The sequence below is a fragment of the Notechis scutatus genome, chromosome 2 (assembly GCF_049901735.1).
Source record: "Notechis scutatus isolate UNSWTSFEM ecotype Mainland chromosome 2, rNotScu1.2, whole genome shotgun sequence".
Taxonomy (NCBI): domain Eukaryota; kingdom Metazoa; phylum Chordata; class Lepidosauria; order Squamata; family Elapidae; genus Notechis; species Notechis scutatus.
Genome location: NC_142010.1, coordinates 102,452,883 through 102,468,313, shown reverse-complemented (window position 1 = coordinate 102,468,313; position 15,431 = coordinate 102,452,883). Strand labels below are relative to the sequence as shown.

Here is a 15,431-nt window from a genome sequence, read left to right as displayed (position 1 = left end):
CCAATTTCTCATCCTGCTGTTCGTAAGTTTATTAATAAATGATATAATGTTTTGCTTAAAGCCTGCAACAACAAATAATGCTTTATTGTATCTTATGCACCAAGATATCGTTCTGTAAACTATTTTAAAATCTTTAAAGGATCAATTTTGTTTTTAAATGTTTTATTATATATGTGATAAATGGAATAAATGTTGTTGGATTATAATACATTTTTTCTGATTTCCATATAATTTTTGTTAGGCAGTAATTATTAGGAGTTTTTTGTTCCGATAGTCACAGTTCGTATAAGGAGAAAGACTAGAATAAAATCACTTGTGGTTTAAAAATGTAATGTTGGTACTGTAGTTAATTTTTGTAGCCTATTTTATAATTTCTGGGATTGGTATTGGAAAGCATGAAACATTTTCATAATATTTAAAATTATATTTTTAAATTTGATCCGTGGACTCTCCCAAATCTTACAAAGCAGATTTGAGAAGCACTTGTTGTGGTTTCACATAAGTACATCTTTTTGAACACTGAATGTGACCTAAGAATTCTTAAATTCTGGAATATATTTTTTCTGGGATTAGTGTTGTACTTTATGAATGGTCCAAACAAATATCATGCTATTTCATAAATCAGGATAAATATCAGCTCTTCTGCCAGATGAGAGAATGAGAGAGAGTATAATACACACACGCATGCACGCACGCACACACACACAAAATATTATCTTTTAATTTCTATGGACTGGCTTTGCTAGGCTCTGGGCAGCTCACAACAATCAAATATGTGAATTTTAAAAAAATGGCAAAGATAAAGGAGCAAGGAATCTCACTCTCCCTGGTCTAAGGCTTCTGTGAAGAGCCACGTCTTCATGGCTCTTCTAAATTACAGTAGAGTGGAAGCCATCCAGATCTTGGGGTGAACCTAGTTCCAGAGTACAGGTGCTGCTACAGAAGTTGTGTTTCTGAGGTCCTTAAAAATTAGACTCTTTAATTGAAGGAATCTGGGTACACCAATGCTACAGGGTTGAATCAGCTAGATGGATGTTAATGGGAGACAGCCCTATGTCATGTAGGCTTTACAGGTAACAACCAGCATTTTAAAATCATACTTGGAACTAATTGGCAACTAGTGTAGCTCATGAAACAGAAGTGCTACATGGGCTTACTGAAGCACACTGGAGCAGTTAAAGCCTGCAGATGATATTCAAAGGCAGCCTCATGTAGAGAGCTACCAGATGACTAGGGAGTGAGTTTTTAGTTGACTCATTTTACTTTTATTCATAACCCTGTTTTGGCATTATCTGAAACTGTAGGCAACAGCTAACAATAAATACAGTGCCTTATTTTATGTCATGTTTACTGGTTTATTATTTTTCCAAATAGTTTTACACATTACAAATAGAAAGAATAAAAACTACAAAAAATTAGAAAAAAATAAAAATAAAAATTGAAAAAGAAAATAAATGTCAAAAGGAAAAGGGAAGAGGACATAAGTAACTTTCCCCTTCATCCCAGGAAGTGAAAATAATTTTAATAGTTTAGTACCATCTCTTCATATAGCAGATACTATCTTCTCCCCATAATTCATCACTTAAGTTAAAAAGCAAAAAGCAAAAGCCTTTTCATTTGTTCTTTTTCAGCAAAAGTCCAGTAAGGGAACCAAATATAACTAATTTTATATTTTAACCTTGGTCAAATAAGCCAACCCTCTAATCCTTCCACAAATTTTAATTTTTGACCCCTTCAAATATAGTCCCATAGCTTGTTTTGTATTTGTCTTTTAACCCAAGAATATTCCACAAGTTTAAAAACCACTGAGTTAAATTTGTCCTTTATGACAAAGTACTTTATGACAATCACTTGTCATAAAGTACTTTTGAGATTTTAACAGACCAGTAAGTACTGGATCCACCAGTACTGTGGATCCAGTAAGAACAAGTTACCTAAACCACTTTTCTGGCCTAATCATTTTTTAAAAATAAAAAATTTATTTGGGTTTTCACAAAACATAATACAAGTAAAATTTCTTTTTTTGAGAATAGCATGGTCCCAGGTTATCACTTCTCCATACAGACACAAATTCAATTTCATATTCATCTTTGTGTTCTATTCCATATCTTATTACTATTTTAACATTTTCTTAATTATTTTTCCCTTCCCTTAGTTTTCTCAACCTTTCTTTTAATTATCTCACTCCTTTCTAAATTCAATTATATATATCTTTTTTGTAAGTTTCAATACCTTTCTAGTCATATTTATACTTTTGTCTGTCCTGTTTCAATTTCATATTTTCTTTTCTCATTGAACAAAATTTTCTCCTGCAGTTACTAATTGGACTATGACACCTTTGTATCTTTTAATTTTTATCCATTCAACTCTTATTTAAACTTCAATTTATGCCTTTACAATTATAACATTCAATATAACACATAACTTCTGGTCGAATTCTGCTTGGTACATTCTTTTTTTTTTTTTTAAACAAATTTTATTTTCAAGACAAACAATACATATATACACATAAACACAAAAACATAAAAGCATAAAAAATCTCTTTTCTGAAAGTTGCTTAGTCCCGGGTTAAAACTCTTGATACAGACACAAATTCAAATTCATATTAATTTTACATACCATTTCATATCTTATTCATATTCATACATTTTAAATTTTCTATATGACTTCTCCTCTCCTTTAAATTTTCTCAATTTTATTTTATTTATCTCCTCTCAATTCGTATCATAATATTTATTATTCTTTGTCTGTTCTATTCCAGCCAACCATTTATTTTTCTTCTTTAAAAAAAGAAGAAAGACTTCTCCTGTACACTATATGGAGTATGATGCCTTTATCTCTTTCCCCTATATTTATAATACTTAATATAAAACACATGACATACATTGGGATTCTGTCTGGTACATTCTAAAATTATACTATATTATCAAAAATAATACAAATCTATTCATTAGTATTGATATTCATATCTTAAACGTTTAACCCATTGCTTTTCAATTAAATCACATATTTTTATGGGAGCCCTATTTTCCATAATTATTCCCCCCCACATCACATATTATAGCTCAATATTTCATTAAAATGTTCCTCCTTCTACTTCAAATCTCATTTCACAAAAAAATTCACAAATATGCCATATTCTAATCATTAATATTAACAATCATTTATATCTTAAACATTTTATCCATTTCAATTAAATATCATGCCTTTGTGGGAACACTTATGCTTTCCAAAGATTATTACCCCCACCACCACCACATCACAATCTTGAATCATATGAAACTTTTGGTTAAGAAAAAGGGAGTACTGTAATGAAATATGCTTGGTACATTCAATTCAGCTCTATCATTAATGTTAGTTATAATCTTTGACATCTTTAACATTCCTTTTCAGTTGAGTATCATACTTCTAGGAACACTTATATTATTTCCATAATTTTTTAATGTTTCTTTCATATTTCTCTTCACTTAAATTTTTATAACACATTTGACTTCCGATGGTAAGGCAAGGACGAACAGAGGTGCAGAAGCCCGTCCGTGGTTTCAGTTAATCTCTTTTTGCGGTTGGTGCGATCCTGGAGAGATTCGTGCCGGCGTGGGGGAGACTCGGGTTGCATTGTGGGGAGGGCAACCCCCCCTGCAGCGAAGAGAAGCCCTCCAGAGCCGAACAAGCAAGAAACAGCCACCTATCAATGGCGGCTCCGAAGTCCGGACTGCCACCGATGTAAAGAAGCGAGTGAGTGACAGTTTGTGGGATCATTGGTGAAGAGTGTGGCAGAGAAAATTAGCGGCGGAGAGGATGATTGGAATGCTATAGACTTTTATAAGGCTGTTACAAGTGTCTGTCCAGAGCCCTAAAAGGAAGTGGCCAAAACGGATGCGAGGCAAGTGAAAGTGAAGGGGCTTGGCAGACAGAAGAAAGATAAAGGACAATAATGAGGAAAAAGGGAAGTTTACAGGGTCGGGAGATATACCACACCGATAATAATAGAAGGGAATCTAGTGGCTGGAAGGTGACTGGAAGGTGTGGATGATTTGGACAATTTCATTCAATTTTTATGCTGAAAGACTTTATTAAATCGGAGACGGGAAGAAGATCGGAACTGACGGAACAGAGGCAGTGCGGCGCCACAGGCAATACTTAGAAACCCTGAAGTTATCGTAACAATATAACTGATATAAACCACTTCACTGCCCCTCAGGGAGTATACTGATTTAGCTGAGGTGATGGTTCCATATGAAGAGAAGTAAGCCACACAACCCGCAACTCAGCTTTAACCCTCAACCACAACCCTACCTCAACCGATCCACCATCACCCAAGACTAGGCATGCACGCCCTAACTACCTCAATTCCAACTACTGCTGGCCTTAAATGCAAACTACTCAATGCAAGAAGCCTCGTGAATAAAATACCTGAATTTTTCCTCCTACTAAATATGGCTAAATTCGACATTATATTTGTCTGTGAAACATGGCTCAATGCATCTCTCCCTGACTCCATTACCACAGTAAGAGACTATCATGTCTACCGATCAGATCGTGAAATTCGTAGAGGAGGTGGTGTTGCTATCTTCTATAAAAAGTCCTTACATCTAAAAAATATACAAGTTACCCAGGAGCTTGCTCTTCCTGAGACCATCATCTGTGAACTATCCTTAAATATCACAATTCGATTCTGACTATGTTACAGAGCACCTGATTATGACATCGAACATGCAAACAAGCTAAATACATTACTAACATGGGCTGCATCCTGCCCATACCCTTTTATCTTTCTTGGTGATTTCAATCTACCTCATATTGACTGGACCCTAAATGATTGTACAACTGAAATCATACACACAACCTTCTACAATGCTATTACAAATCTGGAACTGGAACAACTAGTAACCAACAACACTAGACTAAACAACTGCCTCGATCTCATCTTCTGCAATAGTTTGAATTTAATTTACGGAATACAAACTAAAGAACCCTTTTCCAGCAGTGACCACAATATGATTGACTTTTGTCTCAACATGCGCCCACACAAAAATCACCACAATGATGTAATCCCCAATTGTAACTTCAAAAAGGCAACTATGATCTTATAGACAACGATCTCTCATCCCTTGATTGGCAATCTCTATTCACTGGATGCAATACTGTTGAAGACCATTACAACATATTTTTACTTGAAGTCAAAAGAGTCATCAAACTATATGTACCAACAACAACTCCTAAAACAAAACAAAAAAGCAGATTACCCATAACAATAAGGAAACTTCAATCCAAAAAGAGATCACTCTGGCGGAAAAACAAATCTGGTCACGTTGCCAATTTCAAAAGCCGATACAAAAATTTATGCCACCAGATAAAGACCGAATGCACCAATTATCACATCAAACAAGAGGAAAACCTTCTAAGCACCAATTCCACCGTGCTTTTTACAATTTTGTAAACAACAAACTAAAAGACTCAAGGTCCATCCCACCCTTGATAGGACCTGATGGTAAAGACTGCAACGACGACACCATTAAAGCCAACATCTTTAACACATTCTTCGGCTCAGTATTTGTAAACAGCAATGGATCATGCCCAGTATTTCCTAGCCGTACCACAGATAACAACAATGATCTAATACATATCGATTTTACAGAAGACAATGTTGAAAAAGCACTACGCAATCTAAAACCATCTCTATCTATTGGACCGGATGGAATATGTGCCTACTTCTTAAAAAGCTATCCACTGCCATAGCCAAACCTCTAAGCATAATCTTTGAAAAATCTTTCAGGACCAGCTCCTTGCCTAACCTATGGTCACAAGCCACAGTCATCCCCATCTTCAAAAAGGGAGACCCAAGCCTAGTTGAAAATTACAGACCAATCTCCTTATGCTGCGTCACCTGTAAAGTCATGGAATCAATTATTAACCAATCCATCATCCTCCACTTAGAGACAAACAACCTACTCTCCAATAAACAATTTGGTTTCAGAAAAAACTATCCTGTAATCTGCAACTCTTACACTGCAAAAACATATGGACGACACAACTCGACCAGGGCAAAGCAATAGACGCAATCTACATAGACTCCTGTAAAGCCTTTGATTCAGTGGTACACGACAAACTACTCCTAAAAATAAAATCCTATGGTATCTCTGGACAACTGAATAACTGGATAGAAGCATTCCTGGCAAACAGACAACAAATGGTCAAAATTGGGAGCGCCCTATCAAATTCTGTACCTGTCAATAGTGGTGTCCCCAAGGCAGTGTTCAGAGTTCTCCACTCCTCTACTCGTTGTAGAATACCTTATGCCACCAGACTTGAAATTCTAGAACTAGAAAACCTTGAATTACGCCGTCTTCGGTCTGGTTTAAGCATGGTATATAAAATCATACATTGCAATGTCCTACCTGTCAATGAATACTTCAGCTTCAACCATAACAACACAAGAGCACACAATAGATACAAACTCAAAGTTAACCGCACCAAACTTGATTGCAGGAAATACGACTTCAGCAATAGAGTGGTCAATGTCTGGAATACTCTACCCGACTCTGTAGTTTCTTCCCCAAACCCCAAAAACTTTAACCTTAGACTGTCTACTATTGACCTCACCCCTTTCCTAAGAGGTCTGTACGGGCGTGCATAAGCGCACCAACGTGCCTACCGTCCCTGTCCTATTGTTTCTCTTATTCTTCTTTTATTTTTCTTATATGTACCCATTTCATGTATTCACAACTATGTATACACTTATACTTATTATCTTGTAAACAATTGGCAAATCAAATAAATAAATAAATAAATAAAATAAAATAAATAAATAAAATCAGGAAAATTGAACTTAAGGAATGCTAAGACGAAAAGTAAAAGTGGAAGCTTCCGAATGTGTGGAAATACCGTGTAATTACAGTCACTACTCAGCATTTCTTACCTCCCCATTTCCGGTGCATTTGGAGTATAAGCTCTTAAATTTAGAGACAGAAAGCTAAAAACTTACTTTAAAATTCCTTTGTTTACTCCCTTTTTCCTGTATACATTTGCTCATTTTTTCTTTATTCCCCCATCATCCGGCGTTATGATGAACTATCTCTCCTTCAATCTCTCTTTATAATAATTATAAATATGTATACTGGGGAAAGGAAAATTGATTGTTGTAATTGATTGTTAAATAATTGAATTAACTGATGTAATTGATTTATTAATAATAGTGATAGTTATACTTTGATTAGATATATAGGGAAAATAGTAAGAACATTAAGTATTATTTAATAACTATAGGATTTTATATATTAATATTATAATTCATTGTGTAATCACAATCCACTTGGGGACGAATGTAATACTGTTTGTCTTTAAGAATATTTAAAATAAAGTTAGATAATACATATATTTATTTATAATATTTAAATATAGTTGGATATAATATTTATATATTTTTTCATTACATGAAGTTATGTATAGAGGCTGAGCATTGAGACCTTACAAAATTATATGTGTGATTTAGAATTTGGATTTAAAATAATACAGTGATAATATTTTTATCTATAAGAACTTATACTCCAGTAATTAGTTAAGAGTACAGCTATCCAGCAGATAGATAGATTAAGTAATTAGATACCAGTCAATCCTAATATAGAGATTCTATTACTGAATGTTAATTTGGGATAATATAATTAATATATTACAACAACAGAAACAAATCTTAAAAGAAATGACTTCCGCAACAACTACAGCTCTGAAAACTGGAAGAAAGGTCACCCCGACGTCGGCAACAGCTTCGCCCATGGCACAAAAAACCATTGAAGAAACATTACCAGTGGAGAAACACGCTAACATCTCAAATGCCAACATCCAATCAATTCTGCTGACTTTACAGGAATCGATGATGAAGCTGCAAGAAACAATGATGAAAAACCATAATGAGACAAGAGCAGATATCAATAAACTAAAAGAAGAGATGGGGAAATTAAAAGCAGAAATGAAAGCGGATATCTTCAAAGTAGAGAACAAAGTTGGATTATTACAGCAGACCTTGGAGAAAAATGAAGCAACAATAAAAGAGGTAGAGAAAAGGACAGAACGAACTGAAAGGAAATTAGAAAGGGTAGATGAAGAATTAATGTGAGTAAAGAAATGGAGGACTCACTGGTTTACCTAGAGATGGATAATGCTGCTACATACTTGAGATTCTAAAATGTAGTAGAATCCAAAGAAGAAGACTTGGAACAACTCATGGCAGGAATATTGGCTGGACTATTAGAAAAGGATAAAGATGACATCTTGAGGGAGTTTGATGAAGTTTACAGCGTTAGGACTAATTATGTGAGATGCCACAAATGCCCAAGAGAAGTCCATATATGATGTGCGAGAAGGAGTGTCCGGGATATCATATATAGGATGTCAAGAGATGAAACAATCATGTATAAAGGCAATGAAGTCTTGGTTCTCAAACAAATACCAAGAAGAGTAAGAGAACAAAGACGAGATTATAAATTCTTAGCAGCTTACCTAAATCAGAAAAGAATCGTATTTAAATGGCTAATCCCAGAGGGGATGTTCGTTTCTTGGGACGAAAGGAAAATCAAAATAGACTCCATGGAAAAGGCCCAGGAATTATATGAGCGATTGGTAGGCCCGGAAGACCAGAGCAGTAAGGATGAACTGGAAACAAACTCCCAGGAAGATCAAGGCTATCATAAGAACAGGGATGGAACTTTAGGAAATCAAGGAAATACTCAATTACAACAGGAGAGAGAAGAAAGTAGGACACATCTCCAGGCACAAGGAGAGACCGGAGCCATTACAAGACAAAGGGCGAAACAGAACTAATTAAATGGAAGAAGAAAAGAAACTACTATCAATTAATATAAATGGTTTAAACTGACGATAAAAAGGAAAAGGGTAATAGCCAAACTAATCAAACAAAATGCTGATATAGTATGTCTACAAGAAACATAAAGAAATCAGATGAAAAATACTGAGACTGTCCGAAATTAGGGAAGCTATTCACCGCACCAGCAGACATGGGGAAAAAGAAAGGATTGCAGTATATGTTAAAGAGGATTTGAAAGCAGATTTACTATGGTCGGATTCTGAGGGAAGAACTCTGGTTTTGCAGATCTGGATTAATGCCATCCCAATTCTCTTAGTGGAAACCACGCCCCGAATGGAGATGAAAAAGAGTTTTTTAAGCATCTTTATGGAAAAATAGTAGGATTGGAAAAAAGAAATATTTGTATCATAGGAGACTTTAATTCTATTGCTGATTATCAAAAAGACCACAGTAATGGGGGAAGGAACAAAGGGGAAAAAAGAGAGCTTCCCAAAATATGCACGGAAATGATGAAGGAGTTAAATTTGATTGACATATGGAGAAGATTACATCCTGAGGAAAAACAATTTACATTCTATTCAAATCCGCATCAAATATGGACACGAATTGATATGGCATGGATGAATGGGGAAATAGCAAATGAGATAAAAGAGATTGAAATTCTACCCAATGAATGGGCAGATCACAATCCAATTCAGATAATATGGAAGGGTAGGGAAAAACCCAAGAAAAGATGGACGTTAAATACTCAGTTAATAAGAGAAAAAGAATATACCAACAAACTCAAGGAGGAATTAAACTATTTTTTAAAGGAGAATGATAATGGAGCAACTATGAAACAAAACATTTGGGATACAACGAAGGCAGTAATAAGAGGTATAACAATCTCTTATAACGCCAAGAGGAATAAGGAAAAATATGCCCAGCAAAACAAATTACAACAAAAAATTAAGGAATTAGAAACTCAATTACAGAGTACCCCAAAGGATTCAAAATTGCAAAATCAGATAACAATAACTAAACATAAATTGAATTTAATTGAACAAGAGAGAATGATCATAAATTTGAATACAACTAGACAAACGTATTTTGAGCATGCCAATAAGCCAGGGAGATGGCTATCATACAGACTTTAAAAAAAGGAAAGAAAAAAGATTGATATACCAGCTAATAGATGGAAAGGGGGATATACAAGAGGAGATAGAACAGAAAAAAGAAATTGCCCATAAGTATTTTGAAGAGTTATATAAAAAGGAAGAAGTGAACGAAGATAGAATAAGATACTATTTAGATGAAGTAAAGGATAAAGCAATTGGGGAAGAAATGGAAGAATTATTAAACAAAGACATTACCTGGTTCGAATTGAAATCAGCAATAGAGAACCAGAAAAACAACAAATCCCTGAGACCAGATGGGATCCCAGGGAAGCTGTACAAGGCAATAGCAGAACAAATATGACCTCTTAATGGTGGAAGTTTTTAATGATGTCTTATTGGCAGCCAGAATGCCTGATTCATGGAGGGGGGCATTGGTTTCGCTGATCCTGAAGGAGGATTCGGATCCCCGATATATACAAAATTATAGGCCGATTTCATTGTTAAATACTGATTACAAAATATTTACTTCTATTATAGCAAGTAGACTAAAAAGAATGTTAAATGAGCATATACATGAAGACCAAAATGGATTTCTCCCGACCAGAAAAATCAGGAATAACTTTACGAAGCCCACCCCGAAAAACAAATTGCACTTATGTTTTTAGATGCAGAGAAGGCCTTCAATAATTTAAATTGGCAATTTTTAATAATATGAATTTAGGCACCAAATTTGAAAATATTATAACAACCATTTATGATACACAACAGGTGAATATTATAATAAACGGGGAATATACCCACCCAATAAAAATAGAAAAAGGAGTCAGACGGGGCTGCCCACTCTCACACCTGCTCTTCATATTATCACTAGAAGCATTATTAACACGAACTAGACAGAACCCAGACATAAAAGGATTAAAGGTTAAGAAAGAAGAATAAAAGTTGCAAGCGTTTGCGGATGATATGATTTTTTTTCATTGAAGAACCAATAGAAAGAGGACAAAAATTGATGAATGAATTAGAACAATTTGGATCAGTAGCAGGACTAAAAATGAATAGGAAGCAAACAAAATTAATGACCAAAAATTTAACAGAAAAACAGAAATTAGAACTAGAAGAAATTATGGGAACATAAGTGATAAAGAAAGGAATATGGTTGACAGCACATTGTAACACACTTAAGGAAAGTAATTATGATAAATTGATGCAACAGATAAAGAAGGATTTAGAAACATGGGGCAAGCTGCAACTTTCATTATTTGGCAGGATCGCTGCTATTAAAATGAATATTCTTTCAAAATTCCTCTATATATTTCAGACGATCCCAATCAAAGTACACAATTTTTTTTTTTAAGAACTTAATAAAATAACTGTAAAATTCATCTGGCAAGGGAAAAAACCTAGAATAAACTTAAAGGCAATGCAGGATATGAAGAGCAGGGGAGGGCTGGCACTTCCAAATTGGGAGTTGTATTATAGTGCAGCCTCTTTAGTATGGTTGAAGGAATGGGTGAATTTAACCAATAAGAAAATATTATTCTTAGAAGGCCATGATTTGCAGAGGGGGTGCATGCTTTTTATGATATGTTGGGAAAACTAGCCAGAAATATTTTCACAGACACCTAATCAGAGATTCATTATTGACTAATTGGAAGAAAATACCAAAAAAACACTATTTAAAAATACCAATTTGGATCTCAACAATGGAGGTGATGATTCACCCAAATAATCTGGATATTACTAAAATGATTAAATATAAGGACCTATTGGATACGCAAGGAAATTTGAAATCATGGCAAGAACTTCAAGATCGAGGATTAAAAATTGATCAGTGGGCATATCTTCAAATTCAAAGTAGATATAAACAGGACAAGACAGAATTTGGAATTAACAATAAACTCCAGCGATTAGATAAAATTTTATTAGGATCAGGCAAAAAAAAAAAAAAAATAACAAAATTTTATAATTATTTATTAAAAGTAGAATTAGAAGAAGAAATTGTAAAAGGGAACATGATAGCCTGGAGTAGGAATATAGGACGTAGTATCACCATAACAGAATGGGATAAGGTCTGGGGTAGAAATAATAAAATTACAAAATTACAAAATCGGTAGCATGCAAAGAAAATGCCTATAAAATGTTTTATAGATGGCACCTTCCTCCTTCGAGATTAGTGAAGACGCACCCCTATATGAGTCCGAATTGCTGGAAATGCAAAAAAAAAAAAAAAAAAGAGGGAACTTTCTTCCATATGTGGTGGTCCTGCTCAAAAATATTGGCAGAAAATTAGAAATTGGCTGGAGGAAACGACAAGAGAACAGATCGAATTCAAACCAGAGTCCTTTCTATTAGGGATCTTTGATAAACAAATACCAAAAAAAGTGAAATATATAATAATACATATTTTGACAGCGGCCAGATTGGCTTTTGCACAATGTTGGAAACAGTCTCATGTTCCATCAGAGGAGATGATTCAAAAAAAATTTATAACACATTTATAGTAATTAAAATGTTCCCTTTCCTAATTTCATTCTCTCATTCTCTTTATTTCATTTATTTATTTATTAAACATTACATTACATTACAATGAGTATTTTATTATTTTAATCACACTTGTTTCATATTTTCAAAGTTCATTTCTTTTTCTAATATAACAATACTATCTTATGTACCCTTGCAGAATCCCCCTTTCAATTAAGTTTTCACCCATTATCTCTGTGTCTTGTACGTTTTCCCTGTTTCTCTATGTCCTTGTTCTGTCCTTTATAATTTCTTTTCCTTTCCCTCTTCTCCCTCTTCTTCTCCCTTCCCTTTTTGACCCCTTCTCTCTAATTCTGATTCTCTCTTCTGTAATCCTCTCTTCTGTTTCTTCCTAATGTTATAATTACTTTTCAAACTATTCTTTTTTGGGTTGTTTTTTCGGATCTTAATTTTTTCACTCTCTTTCCCCCCTTTCCTTTCTTTTCCTCACATAGAAATACTTGGTCATTAAAGATGGCTTCTTCTTGTCCCGCCCTTCTTGTTCTACAGGTATTTCTTCTTGTTTCTCATAGTTCAGGATCTCCATTTCTAAAAATTGAAATACGAAGCCAAAAGAACATCTTCCTTCTTGTGCATCTTCTTTCTGTTTTTTAAGTTCCATTCTCAATTCTTCCAAGAGTGATACCATTTTAAAAACTTTTAAACAACCACCCGATTAATTTTAGTCCTTTAGATCCAATAGCCAAAAATCACCAAGTAATCCAAATAATCCAAAGCTGTTTCTTCTTGCTTCTTTTTTCCACTTTCTCTTCCTGGGGTTCTCTTGTTACAAAGTTTCAGTTAAAATGTATCTTTTAGGAATCTTGTTAAAGTTTCACTGTTAATTCCTTTCACTTCCAGGTGGTCTCCTCCCTTTTTCCAGATCCCACCCTTTTGTTTTTTTCCTTCTTTTAAAAGTTTTTGAGAATCCAGAAATCTTTATTATCCCTTTGACATTTTATTTTCAGCTTAAATACCTGTTACTGTCAAAGTGGATTTTTGCCAATTTCTTGCTTAAATCTCTTAGTTGTCAATATAGGGAAGAAAAGAAAAAAACACCAAATCCTTTCCCTTCCCTCTCTCATTCGCAGCTTCAAAGACTTCTTTGGGAACAGTGTTGTTCTTTATAATTCAAATTCCAGGGTACCTTATATTATTGTTTTTCCAGTTAGACCCAGTCAGCCAAAAACTTTCTCTTCTTATCTTCCTCCTGCACATTCTCTTCCGGTCGAGTTCTTTGAGGTGGCCATTTCTGACCACCACAGCAACCGCCTTTGGGAAAGGGAGTAATGGCCAGCTGGGGAGGAGAGATGAGGTTCTCCTCGACCCTGCTGGCAGTCTACCCCCCTCTTCACCACCTCTACGGGGTGGCTTAGCCCTGAAACCAGCCGGCTCGGGGCGCTCCAGTGGCGAGCACAGATCGAAACTGCGCACAATCGCAGATTTCGGTCTGTCGCCAAAGAAGCTCAAACCGGATCTCCTTTTCTGGCCTAATAATTGTTCATCTCCTTTAAACAGCGAATCATCCATCGATTTCTTTATACTTCCATATTCTCTTTGTCTTATTTAAATACATATTTAAATTAATTTCAGGTTTATCCATTGTAGTTTGTTCTTCAGCAACTTCATTGCTACATAACCCATCATATCAAATAATTTTAAAGATCAAAATTCCAAAATGCCCAGTAAAGATTTTTGCTCCGTTTTTGATGAAATAATTTATTATTCTCTGGCCCCTTAGAACTTTTCTAAGTTTGTTTCTCTAAGCATTAAGCCATTGGGAGAGTCCTGACCTTCTTGACTGCTGTTTCCTAAGCAGCTTCTTTTCCTGATGTTCCCTAAGGTTATCTGCATAGTCCATTACAGAAATCATTGGGTCCAAAGATGCCCTTTTGAAGTGGCACATCATCACATCTTTCAAGGCAAGAAGGACCATCCTTCCCTCCTGGGCCTAGTCATGGATCACTCTTGGCTCCTTCTAGGATCCAAGGGAAGGCCTCAATCTGGTAAACAGAGGCCGAGCTGATAGCACAGAGAATCTTGTCCACTTTCTCTGGAGTCACTCAGCCTTCTCTGCCCATTCATGGTCCAAGTTGAAGTCAATCTGAGTGGCTTTATTCATCAGATAATCTATTAGATGTTCAGAGGGCCCCCCTATTCAATAACAATAGAGTTACTCTAAACCAGTGGTTCCCAAACTTTTTCAGTCCACCGCCCTCTTGGTGTTACAAACTCGTCCTCAGTGCCCCCCACCCAGGGTGGGATTCAAATTTCTTAACTGGTTCTGTGGGCATGGCCTAATTTGTGGGTGTGGCTTGGTGGTGATATGACTGGCTGGGGGTGGCTTGCTAGCTGGGCGTTGCTTGATGGTCATGTGACTGAATGGGCGTGGTTTGGTGGTCATGTGACTGGGTGGATGTGGCCATGTGACTAGCAAACCAAATATAAGTGGTCCTCGCTTAATGGCCGGTTGCTTAGTAAGTGTTCTAATTTATGACTGACCTCCCCAGAGCTACTTGCTTGTTTTTGGAGTTTTGACAGCCATGCACATGCGCGCGCGCACACACACACACACACCCTTCTAACCCCTTCTGGAGCAGGTGGTTGGACTAAATATCTCATCCACTTTCTGCTTCTTTCTTTCTTTCTTTCTTTCTTTCTTTCTTTCTTTCTTTCTTTCTTTCTTTCTTTCTTTCTTTCTTTCTTTCTTTCTTCTTTTTCTTTTTTCTATCCCTTCCACCCCCCTTCTTTGTCTGTCCTTTTTCTTTCCCTTTTTCTTTCCCTTTTCTTTCTTTTCTTTCTTGTCTTGTCCTTATCTCTCTCTCTTCCCCCCTCTCCCTCCCTCCCTCCATATCCCATTCGCTTTCTTCTCCCTCCCTCTTTCTTTCTCTCATTCCCTTTTTCTCTCTTTTTTTCTCTTTCTCTCTCTCCCCTCTCTCTTTCTTTCTGTCCCTTCCTTCCCCCCTCTTTCTTGTCTATTCCTTTTCTTCCTT

At 35.6% G+C, this 15,431-nt stretch overlaps 1 protein-coding gene across 9 annotated transcripts in view; it reads left to right on the top strand.

Moving 5' to 3' along the window:
- The window catches only part of BRD4 (bromodomain containing 4), an 87,693-nt gene that overhangs the window by 13,188 nt on the left and 59,074 nt on the right, over positions 1 to 15,431 (top strand). The window contains exon 1 of one of the 9 annotated variants that reach the window (XM_087955626.1): positions 3,547 to 3,735. The exons of the other annotated variants lie outside the window; for them this stretch is intronic. The gene's annotated coding sequence lies outside the window, so the exon portion shown is untranslated. Of the gene's footprint in view, positions 1 to 3,546; positions 3,736 to 15,431 lie in introns of those variants that run through there. 9 annotated transcript variants of the gene reach the window in all.